Source organism: Podarcis raffonei, chromosome 6 (genome assembly GCF_027172205.1).
Source record: "Podarcis raffonei isolate rPodRaf1 chromosome 6, rPodRaf1.pri, whole genome shotgun sequence".
Classification (NCBI taxonomy): domain Eukaryota; kingdom Metazoa; phylum Chordata; class Lepidosauria; order Squamata; family Lacertidae; genus Podarcis; species Podarcis raffonei.
In genome coordinates, this window is record NC_070607.1 from 63,746,833 (window position 1) to 63,774,522 (window position 27,690).

Below are 27,690 nucleotides of genomic sequence, written 5' to 3' on the forward strand. Positions count from 1 at the left end.
AGGGAATCCTCCACACCTGCCTGCCTCCTGTCCTCCAAAAACAGTACTTCTGTCTTGTCAGGATTCAACCTCAATCTGTTAGCCGCCACCCATCCTCCAACCACCTCCAGACACTCACACAGGACCTTCACCACCTTCACTGGTTCTGATTTAAAAGAGAGGTAGAGCTGGGTATCATCCGCATACTGATGAACACCCAGCCCAAACCTCCTGATGATCTCTCCCAGCGGCTGCATGTAAATGTTGAAAAGCATGGGGGAGAGGACAGAACCCTGAGGCACCCCACAAGTGAGAGCCCAGGGGTCTGAACACTCATTCCCCACCCTCACTTTCTGAACACGGCCCAGGAGGAAGGAGCGGAACCACTGTATGACAGTGCCCCCAGCTCCCAGCCCCTCAAGACAGTCCAGAAGGATGTTATGGTCGATGGTATCAAACGCCGCTGAGAGATCCAGCAGAACTAGGAAACAGCTCTCACCTTTGTCCCTAGCCTGCTGGAGATCATCAACCAGTGCGACCAAGGCAGTTTAGGTCCCATGATGAGGCCTGAATCCTGACTGGAAGGGATCCAAATGGTCCGCTTCTTCCAGGCGTGCCTGGAGTTGTTCGGCAACCGCTCGCTCAATCACCTTGCCCAAGAATGGAAGATTTGAGACTGGGCAATAGTTGGCCATAAAGATGGTTTTTTAAGAAGCGGTTTAATAACCGCCTCTTTCAGCGTGTCTGGGAAGGCTCCCTCACGGAGGGAAGCATTCACCACCCCATGAAGCCCATCGCCCAGTCTTTCCCGGCTAGCTTTTATAAGCTAGGATGGGCAAGGATCCAGGAGACAGGTGGTTGGTTTCACTCGTCCAAGCAGCCTGTCCACATCCTCGGAGGTAACAAATTGGAATTGATCCCACTCAACTTGACTAGACAGAACTCTAAGCATAAGCATTAAGAAGTTGGGACACTTCTGGTATATATTTTTGTGGAAGTCTCCACTTCCAGGCTGGATAGTAGAATATGATAGGTTTCATACTGACAGATACAAGATCTGAAACAGAGCTCAGAATCACTCTAGATCTGATCATGCCTGTGGACTGATAAAATTGTCACCAGACAACATTGTGAATTGCAGGTCTCTGCACATGTACAGCAATATGTTCTCAGCTCTTCCCTTTTTTGTATATTACATAACAATTATGATTTCTTTGGTAGGGGGCACACTGCTCTCTGTGTGCAAATGCATCAGTGGAGTGGCTGCTGGTTTGTTGTGGTTTGTAAAGAAACTTGAATCCACAGCTCTGGCAGGTGCATCCTCTGTGTACTGTGTACACATGAGAAGTAGCACAGGGCAAATGAGAGACAAACCAAATCAACCTATCTGGTCTGGACAGGAGCTTAATGGGAATCTGAAAATGCCCCCAATGTGACAAGCAAGATAAGACCCAATACTAAGGATGGATGCCTTACAATATTAAAAGAGAAAAGGCTATCCCTCACAGGAGTTTGTTCTGGATATTTCCTCTCCCCCCCCCCCAGCTTTCTCCTCCCTCCCCAACACACACAATGGCAGCCCTGACAGATGAGTTATTTTCTAATATTTTTGTATCCATCTTTTATTCCTTCTTTCTCATGTTGGTGTGGGTGAGGTGCACCCTGTTTGGAACCAATTTTCTTATTCCTTTTAGTTTCTTTCTTTGACACCTGATTTATAGTACTTGTTTCCTCAAGAGAACAGCAATATCAAAGTTCTTTTTTAAAAAAAATAAGCAAATTGATATAACGAATAGAATAGCAAGCATAAATTCAGAGTGCTTCTCTGAACTATTTCATAGTACTGGGGAAAACAAAATGGTGGCTACTCCAAATCTTCACCACTAAAAAGAATCTCAATCCCCCGCCACCCACTATATATATGTAGATAGATTGATAGATGATAGATCAATGTGTGTGTGTGAGGGCGGGGAGGGAGGAGGGAGAGGGAGAGAGGGAGAGAGGGGAGAGAGAGAGAGAGAGAGAGAGAGAGAGAGAGAGAGAGAGAGAACAGCCCCAAACTCTCCAATCTTACTCATATTGACTTGGAAACAACTCTCACTTATTTCAGTGGGGGTGATTTTCATGCAGCTATAACAAAGGATGGGACGCGGGTGGCGCTGTGGGTAAAACCTCAGCGCCTAGGGCTTGCCGAACGCATGGTCGGCGGTTCGAATCCCCACGGTGGGGTGAGCTCCCGTCTTTCAGTCCCAGCTCCTGCCCACCTAGCAGTTTGAAAGCACCCCTAAGTGCAAGTAGATAAATAGGTACTGCTTTATAGCGGGAAGGTAAACAGCGTTTCCGTGTGCTGTGCTGGTGCTGGCTCGCCAGAGCAGCTTCGTCACACTGGCCACATGACCCGGAAGTGTCTCCGGACAGCGCTGGCCCCCGGCCTCTTAAGTGAGATGGGCACACAACCCTAGAGTCGGACACGACTGGCCCATACGGGCAGGAGTACCTTTACCTTTATAACAAAGGATAGTGTAATATAAGTTGACTGTGTCAGGCAAACAACCCTGAGTGGGGCAGGCATCTTCTCCCATATACTCCGTAATCCAACTGGCATTGTGTGTTATTTCCCCAGTATTACAAAGGAGAGGACAACTGAGCGGCTTGATACTTGTGTTTGCACCCATGGAGAACAAGGATTTTACCAACCTCTTAACACATTACTACATTTTATTAACATTAACGTCAACACCCTGCCATTCTCCAAAGGCGTTCATATGTCATCAATATGTTTCCATGGTCTCCCAGCTAATATGAATAGCAATTCCACATGGAGCACAGGAGTGGCCCCATCAACAGACAGGGTGAGGAGCCTGCATCACAGGGTACAAAAGGAAGCAAATTGTCAGTTGTTTAGCTTGTTACTGCATAGTTACCACCAGTGAAATTGTTATCGTCTGGGGGGTTTTCTCTGTCAGACACCAAAATATCTCAAACCATCCCTCTTAGCAAGGGGCTACCATACAGTATGCTGACAAAATGCTTTTTAGAAAGTCTGCATCTGTTGCCTCTCTTTCTCATCTTTGTGATTCTGGACAGTTATTCCAGCTTCAAACCCTCACTCCAAATGCCAGGACGGAGAGGTCAGGCTCTGCAGTGCAACATGTTCTGTGATGGAATTCACTGATACAAGGAAAGCTTTCCAGAACATTATATATTGCCGCAGATCCATTCTGTGCAGTGCTTCTCTTTCTCCTTTCGTTTGTAATAAAATTGACAGCCAAGGAGAATTTGCAGCATAAGAAGAGAAAAGCAAGCAAAGCAGCCAGCAGGAACTGCAGCCCAGGAAACATCTGTTGACTGATTCTGGAAAATAGCAACTCTGTGTATCTCGGAGATAAAGAAACTCGGTCCTTGACAGCTGTGGTGTAGCTGAAAGGCAGAAAACTCAACCAGTTGTGGTGATAGTGTTATACTATAAGGAAATATGGGCTCCATCAGTCACATGCTGTTCCTTGTCATTACGACAACATTTTCCTATAGCATCGAGAACCAAATGCAGAACTGCAGCTGAAGACTTACCAATGATGTGTTGAACTGTGTGATTACCTTAGCCTTGGAAGTGTTGCTCTTTTTCATAAAATCTAAAATAACATTTGGCTTTTGTACCACAGGATTTGAGGCTTCGGTCTCATTAAGCTGGTGCCCTCTGTAACTCATGATTCTCAAAAGTGCTTCATTATACAGAATTTGGACTATGCATTTATCCAGCCTCATCTGCCTGGAGATTGGAAGGCAGTTGGCACACACCAAATTGTGTGTAGTTTTTGACAGCAGGCCACATTTCTGGTATGTAATATAAGGGAAATAATAACACACACTTGTGACCCACACATGGTTTCATTTTGTTCATTTTATTTAAAATATGTGTTTCCATTAGCTCAAGGAGCCTAGCAAATCAGACACACAAAGAATATGCACATGACATTGTTTTTTTAAAAAAAACCAAGACCAGAATAGTCATTAAAAAAGAAGTAAAGTTGTTGAAATCTATCTCAAAACAGCCATGGATGCAACTTGCATCTCCACTGCCACTCAGTGAGCTGTTAGAGTACAATGGGTAACCACAATGTGATATTTTTTATTTTATTCTTACTAGCTGTTCCTCTGCCAAAGTTCTTTGAGTTTCAGAAGTATAAAAGTACAAACAACAAATAACCCACACCCACAAAACACATTGGGTTGTATTCAGTTGACCTGAATACATTGGGTTGTATTTAGCTTAAGGTGGAAAGGCCTTAGCTCAGTGATAGAACATCTGCCTTGCAAGCAGGAGATTTCAGGTTGAACCCCTGCCATCTCTAGGGGTTGGGAGAGACTCCTGCTTGAAACCCTGAGCTGCCCCTGCCAGTCAGTGTAGACCATACTGTGCTAGATGAACCAATGGTCTAACGTGGTATAAGGCAGCTTCTTATGTTTCCTAACTTTTATTCAGTGCAGACCCACCTAATTATGGGCCTTAGCTAGTAATGGTCATTCATTTCAGTGGGTCTGCTCTGAGTAAAAGTTAGTTTTATACAACCCACTGCATGGTATTCAATAGTGTCAACAGAGTTCACATCAAGGAGAGATGAGAATTGGCCAAACCCTTCCCTAATCCACTGACAGATTCCTTCCATCAATGAAAGCTTCAGATGTCAGGAGGACAGGTCTCTAAGGCCAATCTCAGTACAAGGCAGGATCACACCGGAGAAGGCAGTGATGGGGAAGTTGTTGAATTAAGAGTGGGGATTATTTTTACTCACTGCAACCTTGAAGAATGTGTACCTGCTCCCCAAATAATAATAATATTTTTATTATTTGTACCCTGCCCTTCTGACTGGGTTGCCCCAGCCACTCTGGGCAGCTTCCATCATATACAGAAACATAATAAAACACCAGACATTACAAACTTCCCTATACAGGGTTGCCTTCAGATGTCTTCTAAAAATTTTAGAGCTACTTATCTCCTTGACAAATCCAGCACTGTCAGTTGGTTGCATTTTCAGACAGTTGCAATATGGGTTCCTGCTTATTTCTGAAGGCTACCATTTTTGCCAAAACTATACTTTGGATGCCAGCTACCACCAATTGCTCTGTGGGGAGGACAGGAGATCAAGAAGGGCAGGTGGGGAAGTCACCACAGCCTGCTCCAGTTGGGCTGTTGTTTGCCCTTCACTCCACATGGCCAAAAACCAGAAACTGTCCTGCGGTAAGGATGGCAGGTGAAGAAGACATCTGGAGCCTGCTGTTGCTCCGGCTGGAGTTTCTCCTCCACACACAGAGCCATCTTCTAACAGTTGGTCTCTTGTAAGGGCCCGGCCCCCTGACTTCTAATGTACTGCTATTGCTTACTGTGTTCTTTTTTAAGTGCCTTAAGTCACATGTAACTCACCTTAGAAGGATTTGCATCCTGAAAGGTGGATTATAAATTATTGCATTTTTTAATGTTGTGTGTTTATTATTGCCTGTTGTGCACTTGGCAGGCAAATAGGTCATGGTGGAGGCTGGGGGTTGGTTTAAAGTCCATTGATGTCACAAAATGAAGTGTCAAGATTTGACGATGACCACTAGCTTAGATGGTTCCAGAACAGGATTAGACAAATTCATGGGGGTATAATGCTATCAATAGCTACTAATCATGAGAACTATATAGAGCAGCAACACACTAACAAATACAATCTTCCGGCGCTTTATTTTTCTGCAGAAAATTTCCACCTCATAAGTTAATTAGTAGTGATGAATGGATGCCAACTGCAATTAAATATTATGCAAGCTTGGCAGTTCAAAGTTTGTAGCTTTGTTTACTATATACAAATAAAATAGGAAAGCTAAATTAGATCACTCTCCAGAGCATTAGAAAATGTTCCAATGCAAATGACTCTAATTTCCATTTGGTAAGTTTTCCAGAAAACCCACATCATGGCTGGGAAGCGTACTCACATCCCACTTCTTTTTAGATGGACATAACTAAGGGCTCATCCCTACTTCTGCATGTCCCATGACTAGAATGGTTTTCCACTTGTCCTGTGACTTTCTAGGCACAGGTCCAATGAGTTTTTCATCTGTCCTGCTACTTTCCCCAAGAAAACCCACTTTTTACCACTGAAGACTTTACCCTCCTCTATTCAGGGCTCCCAAAACAGTAAAGATTGTTCTTTCTGTGCTGGTGATCACAGGTCTTCTGCATTTTAATGGACAGATTTATGTCTGAGGATGACATAGGTGTCTCTCTTGCCCTTAAACCCACAAACCTGGCCTGGCAAGTAGTTTTTTTGAAAGCAGCTTTTAGGCAGGCTGGGAAGTGAGGTTTTAAGGATGAAACAAATGTGCACGGATGACCTGCTCTGTGTGTCTATATTTCCATGAGTGTATGCTCACCTGAGTGATTGATGTCTATGTGAATGAGTTTGTGCATGTGTGTGTGTGTGTGTGTGTGTGTGTGTGTGTAGTGCCGGATTTATGTATAAGCTAAACAAGCTATAGCTTAGGGCCCCACTCTCTTGGGGGCCCCCAAAAAAATTAAAGGGAAAAAACAACAACAGTGTGGACTACTATGGTGATATTGATATTATATTTTAAAAATGCATTGTATTAACTACAATTGCATTGTACAGGTTATAACACTTAATTTCATATTAATAAAGCTATTTATAATTATTAGTAGTTTGCATCATATATTTACACCTATTATTATTTCATGTTATAGCAAGTTTATAGAGACTAGATTATGAGTCTCTGTAAATTGTGTTTCTAAAGGAACTTTTGTTATTGCCAAATGCCAATGTGTTTGCATTATTAAGTTTGTTATGAATAAAAAATCATTTTAAGTTAGAGCTTAATAATTATTTCACTATTAATATACTTCTTCTTAATTGTATTTCAGTTCAACAATTACTTTGATAAAATACATTTTTTGTTATGTGCAAATGGCGTTAGATACCTATTAGGTCCATAAATTACCATGTAGCATATATTCAACACACACAGAAAGCGACAATTTGTTGTTGACAAAGGACAGCTGGACATATAAAGGGCCCCATTGTGTGGACAGGCGGAGTCCCCCAGATCCCGAGCGCCCCCCCCCCCGTCATGTGGAATAATGACTCAAGACAACGTGCTATGGGATTAAATTGGCCACAACTTTATTAAATTTCAAATGTGGGTAGACCTTGGCTCAGGCATTGGGCATTCTCCCTCCCCAGTCCCCAGCCGAGGACTTAGGGAGCATCAGGGTTATCCAGTGTGGGGGGGGGTGGGCCGGCTCTGGAGAACATATGTTCAAGCAGAGATAGCCGCTGCCGTTACGCCGCCACAGGGGAGAGTAATGATGACCTTTCGGCGTACAGTCAAAGCTTCCCTTCAGAAACCCCTTTAACGGGGAACCCTGGTATTGCCGCTGCAAAGAGGAAGATGGACTAAAGGCTTCCGCCCAAGGCCTGATACCGCCAAAGTTGTGACGTTTTGCTACCTGTGAAGAAAAGTTAACCTGCAAACCTGTGAAGAAAGCTTAACCTGCAAAACAAGACATTAACTGAGGGTGGGTAGGGTGGGAGAAGCTCTGGAGCCAAGTGAGGATTCCCAGGTAAGATCCTCCCTCTATTGTGTGGGCAGGAAGTCCCTCCCCTACCTGGCCTGGTTTCCTTGGCAACACTTCCCCCAGGTGGGATTGGACAGCTGACTGAGGTAGGCAGAGACATCCAGGTATCCCACCTGAGGGAAGGCGAAGCCAAGCCTATGCTGATGGAGCAGCTCCAGATCCAGGGGCTGCGCGCGTCCACGCAAAGGGCGCCCCCCGTTTTATGCGGGGAGCGGTCATTACCTTCCGTAGCTAAGGGCCTCATCAAACCTAAATCTGACCCTGTGTGTGTGACTGCCTCCAGTAACACCTATTGGCATGAGGCCTCCAACCAACATAGCTTGTGTTTCTAGAATGGTTATCATGGAAGTTGGGCTGTCACACAGAATAAATCATTACAGCCTTGTAGAGTTATTAAGCTTTTATAGCATGCTCTCTCCACAATCATACCTCCAGGTGTTGTGTAACTAGACAAATTTGTTTATTATGCTTTCTCATTCAAGTTTCCTTTTCATTAGCCCCTTTGCTATTGAAGAAGCCTTCCTGAATAACATTTATTTATTTTGCACATCCTGGCTTGACCATGCTTGATATTAATGGTGTGCAGCAACCACAAAAATTACATTGAATCTGTATCTGCTATCCAGCCTATTTTGGAACTGCTCTATGTTGTTCTGATTCAATTTATTCTTTGGGTCTAAATCTATTAAATTTGAAGCTTTGTTTTGTCCCCATTGACTACACTGAGGAATCTAAAAATGGTTATAACTTTCCCCCCTTTCAAGATAAATGGATGAAATTTGTAGGCAAAACCCTTCAGAGTGGACTAAGCCCTCCAAATTTCAGACAGGTACATTCAGGATCATTCCTGCAGAAATCTTTTAATGTTTATTTTAAAAGAAAGAATGTCTCACTTTTAATTTTCTGCCAGAATTTGATGCCAGCCACAAGCCCTTCAAACGGAATGAAGCCTGTCAAATTTCAGAAGATAGGTGCAGCAGTTCTCCCTCAAGGGCAACCTTATGGAAAAGAGAATTCACATTCAGGCCTCTAAATATCTTGGGGAAATCAATTTGAAAACTGGATATGAGGGATTGCTCTTGAGTAAGAAATCTGCCCATGTTCAGACAAGTAATTCTCGTGGCTATTAGGAGCTAGGTGATTTTACCTTAATTTTTTAAAAAATAATAATCTGGAAAAGTCCTTTTTTGTTGCCTATGGCACCCAACCATAACTTCCTGGAAGCAGCTTTCATGAAGAAAAAAGAGAGAGTGCTATGATTTTTAACTGTTTGTCGGGAAAAATAAAATTGGGAAAGAGGTTGGCTCTCCCCGAAGTCTAATCCTGCCACATATGCCCTGCTCTCAGAGCCAAATCTTGGAGAATGATGGCTACCCAAGTAAATAGCAACAACTTCAACATTTCTCCTCCAAATCACTGTGACTGGGATGCACTGAGAAAATAAATCTGATTAAAAATTAGACCTGTCAGATGATCCCTCAGTTCTCCACCTCCTCCCCTCTTGAGCATTTTCCGGGTCAGCTTAGTTTTGTTTTTCAGGAAAGGGAAAGGAAGTCATGCATTTAACTTTCTGGAACAAATGAGGCAACAGAGCATTGTTAACAGTGCATTCTGATTTGGGAATATGAGAGTCCGGCCAGAATCATCCTAGTTCACCTCAGTTGGGGTACAGGCGTAGCTGTTGCATACCCCTACTTGATATACAGATCAGGATTAGTACAGTGGTACCTCGGGTTACATACGCTTCAGGTTACATACACTTCAGGTTACAGACTCTGCTAACCCAGAAATAGTGCTTCAGGTTAAGAACTTTGCTTCAGGATGAGAACAGAAATCGTGCTCCGGCGGCGCGGCAGCAGCAGGAGGCCCCATTAGCTAAAGTGGTGCTTCAGGTTAAGAACAGTTTCAGGTTAAGTACGGACCTCCGGAACGAATTAAGTACCGTACTTAACCCGAGGTACCACTGTATTTCCATAACAAAGATGACACAACAATGTGATGTAGTACAAGGTTTTGGTCACAGGGTGGAGGTACACATTCACAGAAATGGTTCTCAAAATCTTTACAAGATCTGCAAGCTGTAACTGTCCAAACAAGTGACTAGATTTAGTATCACAGTTAAGTTGGCTTGCACAAATATTTCAACTGGCATTTCCTTTTCAGGCAATTAAATATTGTTTAAAAGATTTGGACTGATAGGTCGGGAGGGGGGTCTCTATTAAATCTTGGGAATAGTTTATAATACTCTGTCTTACTTATAATTGCACAATTGCTGGGAAAGCACATATACAAAACTAGGTTTGAAAGCTGGAGATATTTAGGCTTTGCAAGTTATTCTAACAAGTGGTCAGATATATTTTATTGTCTTTTTGGTTGCTAATGTTCTTTTCTGACATTTGTAATTTGATTTTCAGTATCAGGAAGGCTTTCTTGAAATCGTTAAATCCAGTGCTTTAGCCAAACTCTGTTTTATTTAACGGGGGGTGGGAATATTTCTCAATTCTATTTAAAGCAAATAAGCATCATCAAGTACAAAATAATAGGTTAAGGAGCAAGAACCTGTGTACAAAGCACATTGATTAATGCTTTAATATACAAAAAAGTTTGTAGATTACTGCTCTTTCCCTCTCCAAATTCATCTCTCTTCTAGGAGTAAAGAATAATACATTGTTGAGAACACTGCTTCGGATATTGGCTAAACAGTTATTTCACTGTTTGGTTGTTCTGTTACCTCACCCAACCTTTCCCCATTTTCCTCAAATGCATCCTTCTGTACACTTTTTCTACACTCCCACCTGCCCACAAACCCTGACCTCTTTAAGCGCCCTACTAACATCACATTTGGAATTGATGAACTGTGGATATTCTTTTCTTCCTTAGCATATAGTTAACTATCAACACAGGAGCAAATGCAGCTGGCTTCACTAGTTTCCTCTCACGCTGACATTGTAAGAAAATTATATTTCATATTAAAAGGTTACATGTTCCTGTGCTGTTCTCTTGGCTAAAGATGATACTGGGAATGTAATACTTAAAATTAAACATTGTTAATGCATAACTGCTATTTTAATAAGAAAGTCAAATGTTTAATTTTGATTTCTATGTTTTAGTTGGGAATGGAGTCTTGAACAGATCTATAAAAATGGCAGAGGATGAGTAAGTAGAGTTCTGAGGATGGCTGAATGAACTGGGCCACTTTGGACAACTCTTTATTGTAAACAACGAGAAGTTAGAAAACCAATACAACTAGCTAGCCTCTATTTTCTATTTTTATTTTAGCATGCAAGACTATTCAAAACTGTTCCACCTGCCTGTAAAGCAGGCTTATGCGTTTCTTTTGCTTTGTATACTTGTGGATTTATGGCTTCCATCAAAAATAGAAACCATTCTGTGCAGCAAAGATCTTGCTTGTTTAAACTCATTATTTGCATTTGGTGTTCTTTCATCCCACCTGTCTTCAAAAGAGCACCTTGCATATGGTTCCCAGATGGCTTCCTATCCAGGCAGACCCTGTAACCTTTACTGCAAAACAACTGCACATGCTTTCCGACAATTATTTAATAATCCTGTTGCTGCCGCATCCCCTCTAGCTGTGCAAGGAAGGAAAATGTAATGCCCGTGGTTAGTAGATTGGCCGAAATGAAAGCCCACCCTCTCTCACATACCTCCTCTCATGTTTCATAGCTTAGCTTGTTGAACTCCAAATTAGCTTTCAAAAAAAGGGAGGAACTTTAATGAGAAAACATTTCATCCAATGATTTTTCTAATTCATCTTAGTTTTAGCTTTGCACTTTGGGAAGTATAACTGTCCCATAATTGGACTTTGTGTGATTCATAGTTTCACACACAGTACAGTATATTTTTGGGAAGAGCCATAGTTCACCCAAGGTTCAATCCATGACATCCTATCTGAAACTCTGGAAAACTGCTGTCATTCACTAGATGGACCCATGGTCTGACATGGTATCATTATTATATTTATTTATATCCCACATTTTCTCCAGACCGGGACTAACAGCAGCTCTCACACAAATTGAAGTAACACAGATAAAATACAAAAAGCTAGGAACATATGAAAGATAATCATTAGAAGTGATTTAACTCAGTCAGTTCCTGAAGGCCTGCTCCCACCAAGTGTGCCTGTGATGGTGGTGGGACTGAGAGAAAGGCCCTCCTCAAAAGTCTCAGAGCCCAGGTAGGTTTGTATGGGAGAATATGGTCCCCCAGATTGACTGGGCCTAAGTTATAGAAGGCTTTATGGATCATAACCAGCACTTTGAAGTGTACTCCGTATAAGGAAGATTCCTTTCACTCACTAACATCCTATAACCTTTTAAATGTGTTTATTGGAGAGGGTAGGGAGGGGGCGAGAGGATTATTGGTTTGGTTTGGCTTGTTCTTGTTTTTGTTATGCATTTTATATTTTATCTTGTATTTTTATGCTGTGAACTGCACTGAGATCTACGAATAAAGCATGGTATACAATTTTTGTTGTTGTCATTGCTGCTGTTATGTACAGCACCATGTTATAAAGGCTGCGTATCTGAACTTCGTTTTTTGAAGTCACAGGCTTTAAAGGAATGTGTGATTTATTCTTGACACATCTTTTATCCAAGAGTAAAAGCTCTTGAGATTGCTTTTAGCTCAGAAACAAAAACACATGTGACCACTTTGTTTTGCTTCTGTGAAGTAATTAAAGTGGCAGAAATAAAAGATTTGAAAAGTAGCAAATGGTGTTTTGTTCCACAAAGAAAGCTGATAGATCTTACTAGTCTCTTTTTGCATCTGATAGTCATTTCATTGTGAGCTTTTGGAACCCAAACAAAGATCAGGTAGGGGAATTGAACTCTGCTTAGGACACATATTTTGTTCTGCTGTCCTGTTATAAAACTAATACTTGCATACACAGTAGAGGTCATTTCTGCTTTCACTGTTGTTAACTTTCATTGCTCTTCAGACAGAAAGTTTAATTACTTCTAGACAAAGGGGGGAGCACAGTATCACAACTGGATGCTCATAGTAAATGATGAAACCATTTCCAAATACTGAGAATTTTAATTAAATGTGTGTAAAATACTTCAAAGATTAGACAGGCTGTTTTTTAAAAAAGAAATGCCGTGCCTTTTTATACAGCATGGATCTTCAACCACTTTTACATTTAAAACTTGCAGCCCTCCTGTGACAAATAATATGCACAGCACTAGGTGAGAAGTATTCGATGGAAAGAAATTAACATCTACATGCAGCCGCTGGGAGAGATCATCAGGTGGTTTGGACTGGGTGTTCATCAGTATGTGGATGATACCCAGCTCTACCTCTCTTTCAAATCAGAACCAGTGAAGGCGGTGAAGGTCCTGTGTGAGTGTCTGGAAGCAGTTGGAGGATGGATGGCGGCTAACAGATTGAGGTTGAAGTACTGTTTTGGGGGGACAGGAGGCAGGCAGGTGTGGAGAACTTCCTGGTCCTGAATGAGGTCACTGCGCCCCTGAAGGACCAGGTGTGCAGCCTGGGAGTCATTTTGGACTCGCAGCTGTCCATGGAGGCGCAGGTCAATTCTGTGTCCAGGGCAGCTGTTTACCAGGTGGATGTTGTATGTGTTTTTGCAAATCACCCTGGCCACAATCCCTCATTCAGTACAATCCTATGGATTTTAAAATCAAATGGGGACCACTGGCAGAGGAAGAGGAGTGCAGGGGGAGTGCAGTCCAAGTGTCTCGAGGTGGTACCGACCTCAGCCGTGTCCACTAGAGTGACTATAAACACGCTCAGGAAGCTATTTGTGACACACGGCTTGCCAGACACACTGGTGAGTGCTAATGGGACCGCTTTTACTTCAAGGAATTTGTAAGCAAGAATGGAATCCACCACATTCGTTCCACTCCTTTTCACCCGGCCACTAACGGCCAAGCTGAACGCATGGTCTGTACGACCAAAGATGAGCTTAGGCACATAGTGCATCGAGACTGGACTCTCCAGTTAGCAGAGTTCTTATCACCCCAAGAGCAGTGACCGGTCGGAGACTTATGGGGAGGAGGCTCACTACCCTCCTTGAGTGTGTGCACCCCAACCGGGCTCCTGAGCAACAGCCATCCACTGTGGTGTGGGGGGCTCCAAGAGGGTTCTCCTGGGGGACACTGTGTACATCCAAAACTATGGACCTGGACAAGGTTGGGTCCCTGGTATCATTGCCCACTGTACAGGTCCGGTTTCCTACGAGGTAGGGTTGGAGGGGGGACTGGTTTGGAAGAGACACCTCGACCAGATCAGAGCCAGGGCACCTCTGAACACGGAACATCAAGGGGAACCAGAGGACAGAGAAATGGGTACTTCGGGAGATTCTGTGCCAGGCCAGGGTGGGAACCAGATGAGTTGCCGGTGACTGAGTTACCCCAGCAGGGTGGCTTCAGGCCGGAATCCTCAGTGGCTCCATCGGCAGTGACCCCTCCCTGACCGCCCACTCAGACCGCGGGTACCGGAGGAACCTCCTGGGTCACCCACTTGTGCACAGGAACCATGACGGTTGAGGAACTTATGCTGCCTTGGGCTTCTGACTTTTTCTGAACATTAAACAGGGACCTACTGAATTCAGCAGAAATCAGGTGCATAGGATTTTATTTATTTTGTTACCAAAAAAATCTAGATGGCTGTCCATCACAAATAGTTTCCAGCATGTTATGAAACAATATCACATCACATCAAACAATAATAAAATACAGTTATTAAAACCAATCAGCAATTAAATAGCGGGGCACAAAATTAAACTTTTGGCCTTAAACAGTCACAGCCCATCTCCTACAGAGACCCAGTAGAACAGACAAGTTATAAACATGGGAGTGGAATCATTGCCATCAGCACCACAAGGGAGACAGAATTATAGTCAGTGCACTACAAAAGAGAAAGCCCTGTCCCTCATTATCACATAGTGAGCCATGCTCATTGGCAGGATAGCAAGGATACATGCACACACTTGGCCAACTGTGTGGTGTGGATCACTTGTTAAGTGAGGAAGTGTTGCAACAAATAACTAGGTCCCAAATTGCTTTCCAAGTCAGTACTAACATCATAAATTGGCCCCAGTAGAATTTATATAGGCAGCCAGTGCAGATCCCACAGAATAGGTGTTGAGTTGTTATATGCAGATGCACCTGTGAATATACCAGCAGATGTATTTTCAACCAGTGGCAATCTCTTGACCTTCTTGAAGGAAAGCCCAGTATAGTGTATTTCCATAGTCTAGATGTGAACTTCCAAGAACAAGCACCACAGTGAAGGGAATAGCTGTAGCTGGGACAAGATCCATAGCTGATAATATGCACTGCTGGTCACCTGGGCCTCAAATGTCAGCACTGAGCCAGGAATACCCCCACACTACAAACCTGCTCCTTTAGGGAGCATGTGAATCCATCAAGCACAGGCCACACACCCAATTCCTGAGCACAATAGAGAAGGCCAGGGATGCATCCTTGCAAGGTGCCAAAATGACCAAAAAAATGTTTTCTTTACTTCAAACATTTTTAAAGCCTCATGCTCACCCAGAGCATCACAGGGCTCTTTGCAGCCCCACAAGGCTTCCAGAAATGATAATTTTAATTTAAGTGGGGGATAGGCTTTTAAAACTTTAGAAAAGCCCCATTGTGATTGAGTGCACAGATTTTTTTATTTAAAAAAAGAAGAAATTTGAAGAGCCCTCAGCTATCTTGCACATTTCCTAAAGTTGAGCACAACACACAAACACACAGGATCCTCATGACAGCCTTATTTATACAGTGGTACCTCGGGTTAAGTACTTAATTCGTTCCAGAGGTCCGTTCTTAACCTGAAACTGTTCTTAACCTGAAGCACCACTTTAGCTAATGGGGCCTCCTGCTGCTGCCACGCCACGGGAGCACAATTTCTGTTCTCATCCTGAAGCAAAGTTCTTAACCCGAGGTACTGTTTCTGGGTTAGCGGAGTCTGTAACCTGAAGCGTATGTAACCCGAGTTACCACTGTACAACATTTCATGCATCTTTACTTATGCCCAGACAGGCCACTGGCTCTTTTTAATATGTGCTGACATTAGGGCATGTTGTCCAGAAAGGTGGATAGGTTAAACCACTGCTTGTTTTTCATCTCCTGTCACGTGGATCCTGGACCAGAGGAGAGCTGGCTGGGCAATTCCTCCAGATGCTGAGTTACAAAGCAGCGCTTTTGAGTGGTCAAACAATGCTTCTAATGTTTGAGGGATGTTTTCTACAGTTCAGTTCTTCTGCATAAATAAAATCGGTCTGCATTCATTGGCATTTCCTAGCAGGGTGATATATTAACACTGAAACATTGCTGAGTTAAATTAAATGCAATGCATAGTGCATGGTTGTATGATATTGTAAGTGAATTGGTGGTATATAAATACTTCCATAAAGAAATAAACAAATTAATGTTGGCAATTTGGGGGGAGGGATGCATGAGAGAGTGACTTGTAGATAGAAATGTGGAAGATTCCTCTTGTGCACAGACCTTATTTGGGGGTCTGGGACCCTTTCATTAGCCAGCCACATTTCTTATCCTGTGTTCAGACACCTGTGGATAATGTGACTAATTTCTTATCTGTCCTATAGTCAGGGGCAGCTCTTGGCTGGGCTTCAATGTCAGCCCCCTGTTAGAAGAGCACTGCTGTATAGTCATGTAGTCGCAGACAATGTTTATGTAAGATAGGAAAGCGGCTTGGGAACTCACCTCAGTGTAGACCAAGACCATGAAAGATGCTACCTACTGGTATTAAATAAGTCCATCTCTTGCTGTTCTGAGAGAGTTCCACCAACTGAAGGGACCTAAGCTATCTGGCTTTTGCTTTCCTCTCTCATCCCCCATTATTATTATTATTATTATTATTATTATTATTATTATTATTTATACCCCACCGTCCCCAGCCAGGGCCGGGCTCAGGGTGGCTAATACAGAATATAAATTACAATAAAATGTAATAGAAAAATAGAAAAAAGGAAAAAAAGTTAATTAAAATATGGCTTAAAATATGGCTTAAAATACAGCTTAAAATGCAGCCTCGTTTTAGTAGTAGCCCATAAATCAAGACCATAAAGGGAGGAAACATCAGGTATTCACCCAAGCCAGCTACCCATGCTGGTCCTACATGGGCCAGCAAAAAAGCCAAGGGAAAATTTATATACCATATCCCATATAAGGGGTCAGAGTGAGTCCAAGCCGAAGGCCAGATGAAACAGCTCCATCTTGCAGGCCCTGTGGAAAGATGTGAAATCCTGCAGGGCCCTGGTCTCTTGTGACAGAGCGTTCCACCAAGTTGGGGCCAGTGCTGAAAAGGCCCTGGCCCTAGTTGAGACCAATCTAACCTCCTTGATGCTCAGGACCTCCAAAGTCTTGTTATTTATGGACCTTAAGGTCCTCCTCGGGGCATACCAGGAGAGACAGTCCTGTAGGTATGAGGGTCCTAGGCTGCGTAGGGCTTTAAAGGTCAAAGCCAGCACCTTAAACCTTAAATCTTGCCTCAAATTAAATGTTTGTCAAGGAACAGTACTGGTGTGCTCTTTGCTTTGTACCAATCCCAAAAGAACCTCCGCTCCTGGCAAAACACCCTACAGACAAAAGAGTTTCCATAAGAACATGAGAAGTCCCTGCTGGATCAGGCCAGTGGCCCATCTAGACCAGCATCCTCTTCGCATAGTAACCAACCAGATGCCAGTGGGGAGCCTGAAAGCAGGACCTGAATGCAACAGAAACTTCCCCTTCTGTTGTTTCTAGAGACTGGTATTCAGAACTATTGCTGCCTCTATCAGTGGAGTTAGAACATAGTCATCAGGGTTAGTAGCCATGGATGTTCTTCATCCACTGTCATTGGCCAAGGCAATTTCCCTGCCGAAACCAGGCCTGAAAACAGATTGAAAGGGGTGCAGGTAATTAGAGGCAGTGCCACTGCCAGGTTAATTTGCCCCCTAGGCAAGACTAACTACTGGTGCGCGCGCATGCACACACACACATACACAAACACACGCTAACTTCAATTTTCAAAAAAAAAAATATTGCAGGGAAAAAATAAAAGGCAAAAATGTTGAAACTTCTAAAAAAATTAAATTGCAAGATTAAGTAATGCAACAATCTTTGATTGATAAAAAAAGAAAATGTTTTAGGACACAAATCATTTTGAATTGGGGTGTAAAGAGTCTCTTCAAAGTTTCCATTTCAGGCACATCAATTTTGTTACCAATTCCTTTAGGTCAGGTGCTGATGCGTGGACATGTTCAATTGATCTAGTTGCCAAGCAATTTTGCAACATTGTTGAGCAGATAAGTCTATATAGTTGCCAAGCAATTATATTTTGCAACATTATATTTTGAGTTTACGTAAGTTTTTGTAAATTGGAGCTTTGAGAAATTGCATTCAGCACTTTCCACTGGCACTGAAAGTGTGGGAAGGATCGTTAGAGCAACAGATACATTAGACAAATTACCCAGGAGTTTTTGTTGTAGTGTGAAAAGAAGTACACTTTGTGGCAACATGGACTTTGTAAGTCTTCAAGCAATAGCTATAAGTTCACAGCACAGATCTTCAGTACCATTGTCATTGCTTTTCTCCCAAGAAGCAGGTGTCTTTTAATTTCGTGACTGCTGTCACCATCTGCAGTGATCATGGAACCCAAGAAAGTAAAATCTCTCACTGCCTCCATTTCTTCTCCTTCTATTTGCCAGGAGGTGATGGGACCAGTGGCCATGATCTTAGTTTTTTTTGATGTTGAGATTCAGACCATATTTTGCACTCTCCTCTTTCACCCTCATTAAAAGGTTCTTTAATTCCTCCTCACTTTCTGCCACGAAGGTTGTGTCATCTGCATATCTGAGGTTGTTGATATTTCTTCCGGCAATCTTAATTCCGGCTAGGGATTCATCCAGCCTAGCCTTTCACATGATGAATTCTGCATAGAAGTTAAATAAGCAGGGAGACAATATACAGCCTTGTTGTACTCCTTTCCCAATTTTGAACCAATCAGTTGTTCCATATCCAGTTCTAACTGTAGCTTCTTGTCCCACATAGAGATTTCTCAGGAGACAGATGAGGTGATCAGGCACTCCCATTTCTTTAAGAACTTGCCATAGTTGACTTCAAAAAGGATGTCTTACTTACTTACATCATAGGAGCCTACACAACACAAAACATTGTTGCTGTATGTAGATTTTATTTTAATTGTTTTTTATCTTATACTATGGAAATGTACATCCAGATTTTTATTTCCCTTTATTTGGGGGGGGGGCAAGAGAGTGGGGCCCTAAGCTATAGCTTGTTTAGTTTATACGTATATCCGGCACTGGTTGGGACGGAAAAGCCTCCACTGCTACATTTCTGCCAAGCACCCAGCGACGCGGACTTATAAAAAATATTGGGGGGGCCCGGGAAAGCTCATGAATAATAAATAAGCTCATGAATATGCAAATAAAGTGGCGCCGCCTCCTCGTGAGCGAATAGGGGAGAGCGTGCTGCGCCTATTAATCAGCTCCAAAGGAAATTGGGTGGAGCTTTTGCTCGGGAGGGAGGGCAGGAGGCATGCAGCCCGCCCCCCCTGTGCATTTTGGGCTGGGGGAGGGGCGGCGATGGCGCTCTGCTGGAGGGGCGCCGGAGATTATTGGGGGGGCGGAGCCCCCCCAAACGAATTTTTGAGGGGGCTCGGGCCCCCTCAAGCCCCATGGAGTCGGCGCCTATGCAAGCACCCCCGACTGAAGCTTTACCTGGAAGCATTTTTGAATTTGGCGCCAGAGGGTCCGTCGCTAAGGTGGTTGCTAAGGACGCCCTGGGCTCTCAGAAAGACGTCGCTATTTCCTCCTTCCTGCATTCAGGCCAGGCTGGAGACGGCACTCCTTGCGAATCGCTCTGGTAAGGGCTGCTTTCTCCGGGTCCTCCCCTCGCTGAGCCTTTTTGCATAAAGAAAGGGAGCTCCCTGTTTCTCTCTGCGTGTTTCCCACCCTTCTACCCAGGGGAGAGAAAAAAGGCTGCTTGTTTCTCTCTGTGTGTTTTTCCCTCCTCCACCCGGTGAAAAAGGCTGTTTGCTTTGTTTCACTCGGTCACTGATAAAGTCTTCCATCGGGAACTTGCCTACTTCAGCGTTGTCTACTTTCTGTGCGTTGCCTTGCATGTAAGTTTGGAGCTGCTGGCTTAGAAAAGCTTCCTTCGAGTTTAAGTTTGGAGCGGCAGGTTTGAAATGCTCTCTCTGTTTGTTTGGTTTAGAGAGCACAGCTTTTGATTATTATTTTTTAAGACTACAGCTGCTCATGTATTTATTTATTTTTTAAAAAATGTTCTCTCTGTGTGTTTTGCATTTACGTTTGGAGATGCTGGTTATTTTTTATTTTTTTAAAGGCTCTGTTTTTCATTCAGCTTTAGCTCCCCCATAACTTTTGGCCTCGTCCACTGGGCTCTCAGAGCGATGGTAATAATCTGGCGCTCTGGCAGAAAAGCGTACCCTGCCCTTGTTTTAGAACTTCAGGTACTAGGGAGAGGGGGATGCATTGAGCAAGTCCCAAAAGGAAAAGCAGGAACTGGGTGTAGGGCCCCTTCAGAGATCAGTCTGCACCTTCAAATGCAACTGATGATCAATAAAAGTTATTGCAAAAAATAACTTGTACATTTGGCAAAAATAAGTGTTTGCTTGAACAGTTGTAACAGATCCTATCATGGGAAAACACAATTACAACTATATAATGTGTGAAATGACCCTGCATGTCTGGGACTTGGGAGCTGTGTGTATGTGAGAAAGAGATTCTAAGGTTTGGTTGTCTTTTAATCCATATTTAATTTCCTAAATGAGAAGTGCTGCTGATCAAGATTTTACTGAGAATCCTCACAATCTCAGGAGTGTAAGGATGGTTGTGGTAGCTTGGTGATACAGCATGAAGCATGTTGCACATGCACAAGCTGAGCAAGTTTTTAAAAGCATGTTTGGAATGGAAGAAAGTGTATTTATTTGTTCTGAGTAATAAAATGAGTCTTTGGTGTGATAACAACGAAGAGGGGGCAATGAAAATTACTGGTGATTGTGGGGTACCGTGAGCACAAAGGTATGTTTTCGGCAGGAGCAGGTCAGATAAACCTTGTGGTCACAGACTTCTTTAGAGGATTGCTGTATGAAATATTTGGTTTTGGATTGTTTTAGATCTGCTTGAAGTATCAGAAAAGAATTGAGGGTTTTTATTTCTTTTTAATGGGTGCCAGGATAGTGTTCGATAGGCCTTCTTTCTGGAAAAAGATCGAGACTAGGAAAAGCAAATGGCTGAAACAAAAATAGAAAGTATTTATATTGACTGCTTAAATAAAGGGCTGCTTTGGACGACTGAAACATTTGCAGTACATGACAATTTGTTTACTATATGTCAAACTTTATTTATGACTCAGTGAAGGATTCTGGCAATCACTATGTTTTGACATCCTCTCAATTAATATTATAGTGATCTTACATGTCACCTGCAGTGGTATGTAGTTTTGTATGACATTAGAGAATATTGTAAAGCATTTCTTCCTAGAAAGATTTTTTTTTAATTTAGAAAACTTCTGAGTAATGAGATTACTAATTTAGTAATTAAAAACTGACTTATTTGTATTTTCAAAAATCAATATTAATGTATGAATTGGTTCCTCAAGGTTTGCCATCACTGTAACTTACTCTAGCCACTACCTCCAATATCTCTGCTTCTTTTAAAGTTATTGCTCTTGCATGCCACTGCTATACTGAATCTGTGTTTGTTGAAGGTGTGTTTAGTGCCCATAACAGCACTGACAGCATAAGTTTGCAGGAATTCTAAAAGCAAACACACTGTTGTATAGGAAATTAGTTGTATGTTCTAGGTTTTTTTTTTCTAAAAATGAAGATGTTATATTTCGAACGATTGCTAGCAGTAATTAATTTGGATTGGCAGGAAACAAAGATTGAGGCTCTGATTTGGATATATTGAAGAATATGATTTTAAAACTTTTAATTCCTATGCTCATGAACAGATTTGTATGTATTTCCTTTTGACTATAATAATACAAATATGCTCCTGCAGATCTCTTTAACTGCCACAACCCAAAACTATTGCTATGCATTTTGTAAATTTGATAATTTGTTATCCTCACCGCTTTGGCTATTGTGCCTCCAATATTAAGCAGAAATGTTGCGGCAACTATAGTTTGTTCACGTGCAACACTGCACACATGCCAGTGACTTCAATGGAGGAAATGGAAAGAAACCAGATGGCCATATGGCCATTCTAAACGTTTCAGGCAGCAAACAGTGATCTGGATTAAACTCAGAATTATAATTCTCAAGATCCCATAATGCAACAGACTATTCCAGGACCCACTAGTGACATAGCTTTAATGTTATCTTAGGACACCACTAGATAATCTTGTGTGTTCTTCACTTCCCCATGCCTTTTTCAGCTTTCATTGTTGCTGCTGTCTCCAGCTGGCTTACCTCAGGCAGACTAAAATGGGGATTTCCACACTGAACACTGTCTGCCTCTTTTGGAAACAAGTTGTGTCAGACTGAATTTTTTTCTTACAGTCCTTCTGACTGAGAAATCCAAGATGTAAAGTAAGGGTGGAGGGAGGTGTGGAGGAAAGTGAGAATGAAACAATTGTTCATGTGCATGGGAGGTAACTGCACAATTAATCAGAGTGCATGGCTGCCTCCTGAAGGATGGCGTATGTCTTCCTGCTCGTGAAGTCCAAGTGGCCTGCCTTTGATTCAGTTCTGGGTTTCATCCCATGTCACGTAAAAAGTCCCTTTTTGCATTATTTTATTATAGATATAGAATGGTTGGGGGACACTGAGCTGTCCATTTCCCACTCCTGGTAAAGGCTCTATTTGACTCATTTGCAAAAGCTGCCTTTCACTCATTTGCAACTACAGTGGTACCTCAGGTTACATACGCTTCAGGTTACATACGCTTCAGGTTACATATGCTTCAGGTTACACACTCCGCTAACCCAGAAATAGTGCTTCAGGTTAAGAACTCTGCTTCAGGATAAGAACAGAAATTGGGCTCCAGGAGCACGGCGGCAGCAGCAGCAGGAGGCCCCATTAGCTAAAGTGGTGCTTCAGGTTAAGAACAGTTATAGGTTAAGAACGAACCTCCGGAATGAATTAAGTACTTAACCCGAGTATGTACTAAGAGTATGTACAAGGATGAATGCGGAAAGCCCTTGAAAGGCTAGCTTGTATCTCAGAGTAAATGTTTAGCAGTTCCTGGATTAGGCAGAATGATATCCAGTTAGAATCACCTGAATATGATATGACATGAACTGAAAAAAACCCTCTTTATTAGGGGGATGATTGTGAGAAATGAATTGAAGCTACTGTCTTCAGTTTGGAGAATTGAAGAAGGTAAACCAGCGGTGACTTTGTATGCTACAGTAGGTTTTGTGCAGCTTTCTATAAAAATGGCCATCTAGCTATATGGTTTATGAAACAAGGGTGCTGCCATTTATCTATATTTTACTCAGGGTTTGTGCCTCTGATAACTTCAAGATGGCAACAAACTTTTAAATCCTTGCTTCTGCCCATCACTTCATGCTGAATGAAGGCAAACAAGTTGAAACTTCTTCCAGTGAGACATAAGCTGTGCTCAAACATTTTATCTGGAGCTCTGGCCCAACCACCTCAGGTGCATGGACTCCTCTTCATAGAATCATAGAATTGTAGAGTTGGAAGATACCCTGAGAATCCTCTAGTCCACCCCCCTGCAATGCAGAAATATGCAGCTTTCCCAAACGGGGATCGAACCTGCAATCAGCACCATGCTCTATCTGGCCAACTGAGCTATCCAGGCTTTTCATTTCTGATTTAACTGGGCTCCCAGTCATAGGGAGGTTTCTAAACTTGTTCAACCAAATGCACTTAGAAATCCTCTTCGTATGTTTGCACTAAACACACAAATGTCTGAAGAGGAGCCTCTACATCCAAAGATATTGGTCTTGTTTCATTCTTATGTTGGGATGAATGTATTACCATGGCTGAAGGAACTATGGTTTAGGAAGGAAGCTGATTTTGATTAAGGTTTTCAACCAGTTTTAGATGGGTTGCCCTCCTGTTGAAAGACCTCATTCATAGCATTTTCATTGGTGGCAAGGAGTAACTTTCATCAATTTAAGGTGTTATTAACTATGATTCCTATCATTCCTGCCCATGGGCCAAACTACTTGGAGCAGATGGGAGTTGTCCAAAACTTTTGAAGGGCACCATGTTGGCTACCCCTCTTCTATAAGTAAAAAACCAAACATACACAGGGTAGTTCCGATCATATCTGTTCTGCTTCCATTGCTGAATGTGAACAGATACATGCCAGCTGATGCTGTGAACCAGATTTGGCTTGATAAATCCAAGCATTCATTCTTTACAACACCAGTTAGCTATTTCTAGTCTCTTTTTAGGTGCTTCCAAGTCACACAGCCTGGCCTGTGTGAGTGATATTCATGAACAGCATTTCTTTGAGAACAGCCTCCAATTCACAGGCCCCATAGATGTGACTGTTGCAAACTCTGCCTTTAATGGACAAAGTGCTGGCTTAGATCTATCACTTGGCATCATTGCTAGCTGATTCTTAGAACAGTGCTGGAAATTCACAGTACAGCAAAGAGGGAAGTACAAGAGAATTGGTGACAGAATAAATAAAAGAACAGGCATGTCTTTCTGATGATGGAAAGAATGTGCATCAAGTACCTTTCCTAGCATTGGAGTTCTGCTTCTCAATAAAAGTTCTAAAAATGCCTCTCAAAAGACAGTGAAGATTATTGCATTTTAAACCTGAAGCAAAGCGGTAGCAGCACTATCAAGAATTCTGATGGAAAAAAATAGAAGTACAAAAAACTGCATCCTCACAGACATCCTATAAATGTAGACAAGCCTGTGATTTTACCATACAAGTACTTAGAAAGTACCGAATGCCTTTGCAATCACTGAGAAGTCATTTAATTGGATTTCTTGTGCACCTGCAGGCTGAGCAAAAAATATCAGATTTGTACATACAGATATTTATATGGCTGTTGCTGAATGAATCCCTCTTTTTCTTTTTTTAAAAAGGAAGACCTTTATTTTAAGTAGCTATCAGTCTGCATAGAAAAATAACAATCTATTTTTGTTTGGCACAAGGATACATACTTGGCTTTTAGATTTTTCCAGGTTCATTTTTCTTCATATCTTTAGTACGAGACAGAGATAAGGGGTTAGTGATTGGGGGAAAGTGATTTTTTTCCTCAAATGAAGAAAATTGCATCTCTAATATTTTATATGCAAAGTTCTGAGTTGTGAAAATTTATAGTAAACAATTGGACCCAACTGAAGTGTGACTTGAGATGGACATTGCATGATGTGATTGTGAGTTACTTCTAGGTAAGTGGGCATAGGATTGCTGCCTAAATAACATTTTTGGAATCCCATTGTATACTTGGCATTCTATACCATGTAGAGTGTAAATACTTTGTGCCATAAAGCCTTTGATGTGCCACAAGGCTTTACTCATTTTTTACTTCTTAGTAGACATGCATTGAACTGTACTTTTAAGCTGCTATCCTGTATATTTACTTATTAACATCAACTGAATTTTCTTCTGAGGCTACTGACATCTGGGTAAACACAATCTGAGTTGCGGTTTTTAGGCTGCATTCACAGTCTACTTAAAAATTACTCAGTGTAAGGATGCTGCAACTGCCCTAGAGTAAGTGGGTTGTGGACACTTTTTAGCAATAGATTAATGGAAATAACTTTTTAATCTCTAAAGTATACAGATAAATTGAATTAGCGCTATAAATGTAAACTTCTGTAGACATTGCTGTGCTTGCATATATACTACAAGGAAGTAATACATTCCACATTACATGAAAATGACAGCATATTCTCAGTGAGCACATAGGGGAGTTTTTGAAGTGCTGAAAATTCCAGAGTTACTTGGATACAATGAATTTAAATGAGGTTTGTGCACAGAGGAGCCTTGTTTCAGTAACAGGTATGTGTTGTCAAAGAGTTTAGAAGGACAGGAAATATCTTCAATAATTGCAGGAAAATGCTGGCCTCTGTTTATTGTAGTTTATGCCAAGGAAATAGCACCAGGCATCTGAGGCAAAACCTTCAAACACAGATCTTAAAAAAGAGAAACCCTCACTGCTGGTACATATTGCTATACTGTATTGGGCTGGCCTTTCAGAAATGCTGCAATCAGTGTTTTTTCTGATTGGTGCATTTGTGGAAACAATATCATTCAGAAATGTCATTCTTATTGAATTATGATGCAATAGTCATGGTTTGTTTAGGTTTAACATGAAGGAGGCTTTTGACAGTAGTTCCTGTTCAGCCTACAAATGAAATGCAAGTTGCTGTCTTCACAAAATAATTGTGCTGCTTCACTCTGGCTAGAATGTGTGCACATTTCTTGGTGACATTTTAAAAATTTGAGGATAGCACAGAACTTACTAGCTGCAGGGTAGAGAAGAAGAAAGCATACTAACCAAATTATGTGATCTATGTTTCTGCAATGGATAGTTCCCTGCCTACTTTAGGTTTAGTAACTGTGAAAATAATAAATGGATTCAAAGGTGGGTAGTATAAGACACCTAAATTAAATCTACAAGTGTATAAATTATAGTGTGATGTAGAAACACACATAAGAACAAGAAGCAGCTTCACCTTACAGTATAGATGTCAACCCTTCCCAACATGAAAATATGTGTCAGATTTTGGGTTTTTATATTACAATCAGTGGAATATATGGTCATCTGTTTACTGCTGTTGAGTAAAACATTTCTGAACTTCAGTTACCAACCATTTGCTGCTACTTCTATCTCACAGCTTTTCTGTAGAGAAGTGCTATTTCTTGTCAAGGTTCTGAGAACTTTATGCAACTCATCAAACTCTACAGGTAGATATAAAAACCCAAGACAAAGGTGTACTACTGTTTGGAATGGTTTACAGTGGTACCTCAGGTTGCAGACACTTCAGGTTACATACTCCGCTAACCCAGAAATAGTACCTCGGGTTAAGAACTTTGCTTCAGGATGAGAACAGAAATCGCATGGCAGCAGCGCCACGGCAATGGGAGGCCCCATTAGCTAAAGTGGTACCTCAGGTTAAGAACAGTTTCAGGTTAAGAACGGACCTCCAGAACGAATTAAGTTCTTACCCCAAGGTACCACTGTATTTTTAAGTAAATTGTGGTCCATCATATTTTGCTTTATGTAGCAGTGCCTTCCTGAAGGACCTGTTGGAGTTGCCAGGAAGTTATAGTAACAGTGCAAATGTGTGCCTGAGGGAAGGATTTCAGAAAGCAGGGAAATGTGGCTGTTAACTTCAAGATCAACATATCACCTCCTCTGTTGTGTCGGTACCAATTTAGGTCTGTCTGGTCTTGTTGGAAATTATGAAAGCAGGCGTTTGTGAGTTTTCCAAAGTGTTTAAACTTCCCCTTAGACAGTCAACTTGTTTATCTGCAGTACTGAATGTACCTGTACATGGTATGCTGACTGTTGTAATGAGCAGTTATGCTGGGTTCAAGCTGCCACAATACCACAAAGAGCCATACTTATGCATTCATTTGGAGAAGCATCTCTAATGAGACCAGCAGTGTCTTTTCTCTCCCTGCCCTGCCTTTGACATCTTTAATATTCTGCTGAAGAACCTAATATTTCATCTTGAACTCCAGTATGGGACTGATCCAATGAATGCAGTGAGAATTCAGCAGATGGCCTAGTTTCTTATGACATATTCAGTACATTCATACATCTTCTCTGAGCAGCTGGATCACTACTATGCCTTAAACAAATCTAAATGTGTCTTTGTTTAGATCAGCATAGAATAATACAAATCACTTTCAAAGTGGTAATGGATGTGGAGCATTTTGCATGCAATTAAGCATACAGAAACGTTGAGATAGATATATCATAGTTTCAAGATGCTGGCTTGCTGTAATTTATTTTTTGACTATTTGATGGAATAAGGTGAGTAGTTGGACTCAAAATGTGTAAGGAAACTGACTTTGGGTAATATGCTTTCAAGTGATTGGTTTTGTGGTGACTTCTAATAGATGGGGCTTCAAATTTATTAGGTAGGATGACTCC

The 27,690-nt window shown here is 41.9% G+C and overlaps 1 protein-coding gene across 2 annotated transcripts in view; it reads left to right on the plus strand.

Moving 5' to 3' along the window:
* Positions 1–19,387: 19,387 nt before the first annotated feature.
* Positions 19,388–27,690, plus strand: part of CTTNBP2NL (CTTNBP2 N-terminal like) — a 34,384-nt gene continuing 26,081 nt past the window's right edge. Inside the window, exon 1 of one of the 2 annotated variants that reach the window (XM_053393495.1) lies at positions 19,388–19,482. The gene's annotated coding sequence lies outside the window, so the exon portion shown is untranslated. The other variant, XM_053393494.1, reaches the window with a different exon arrangement.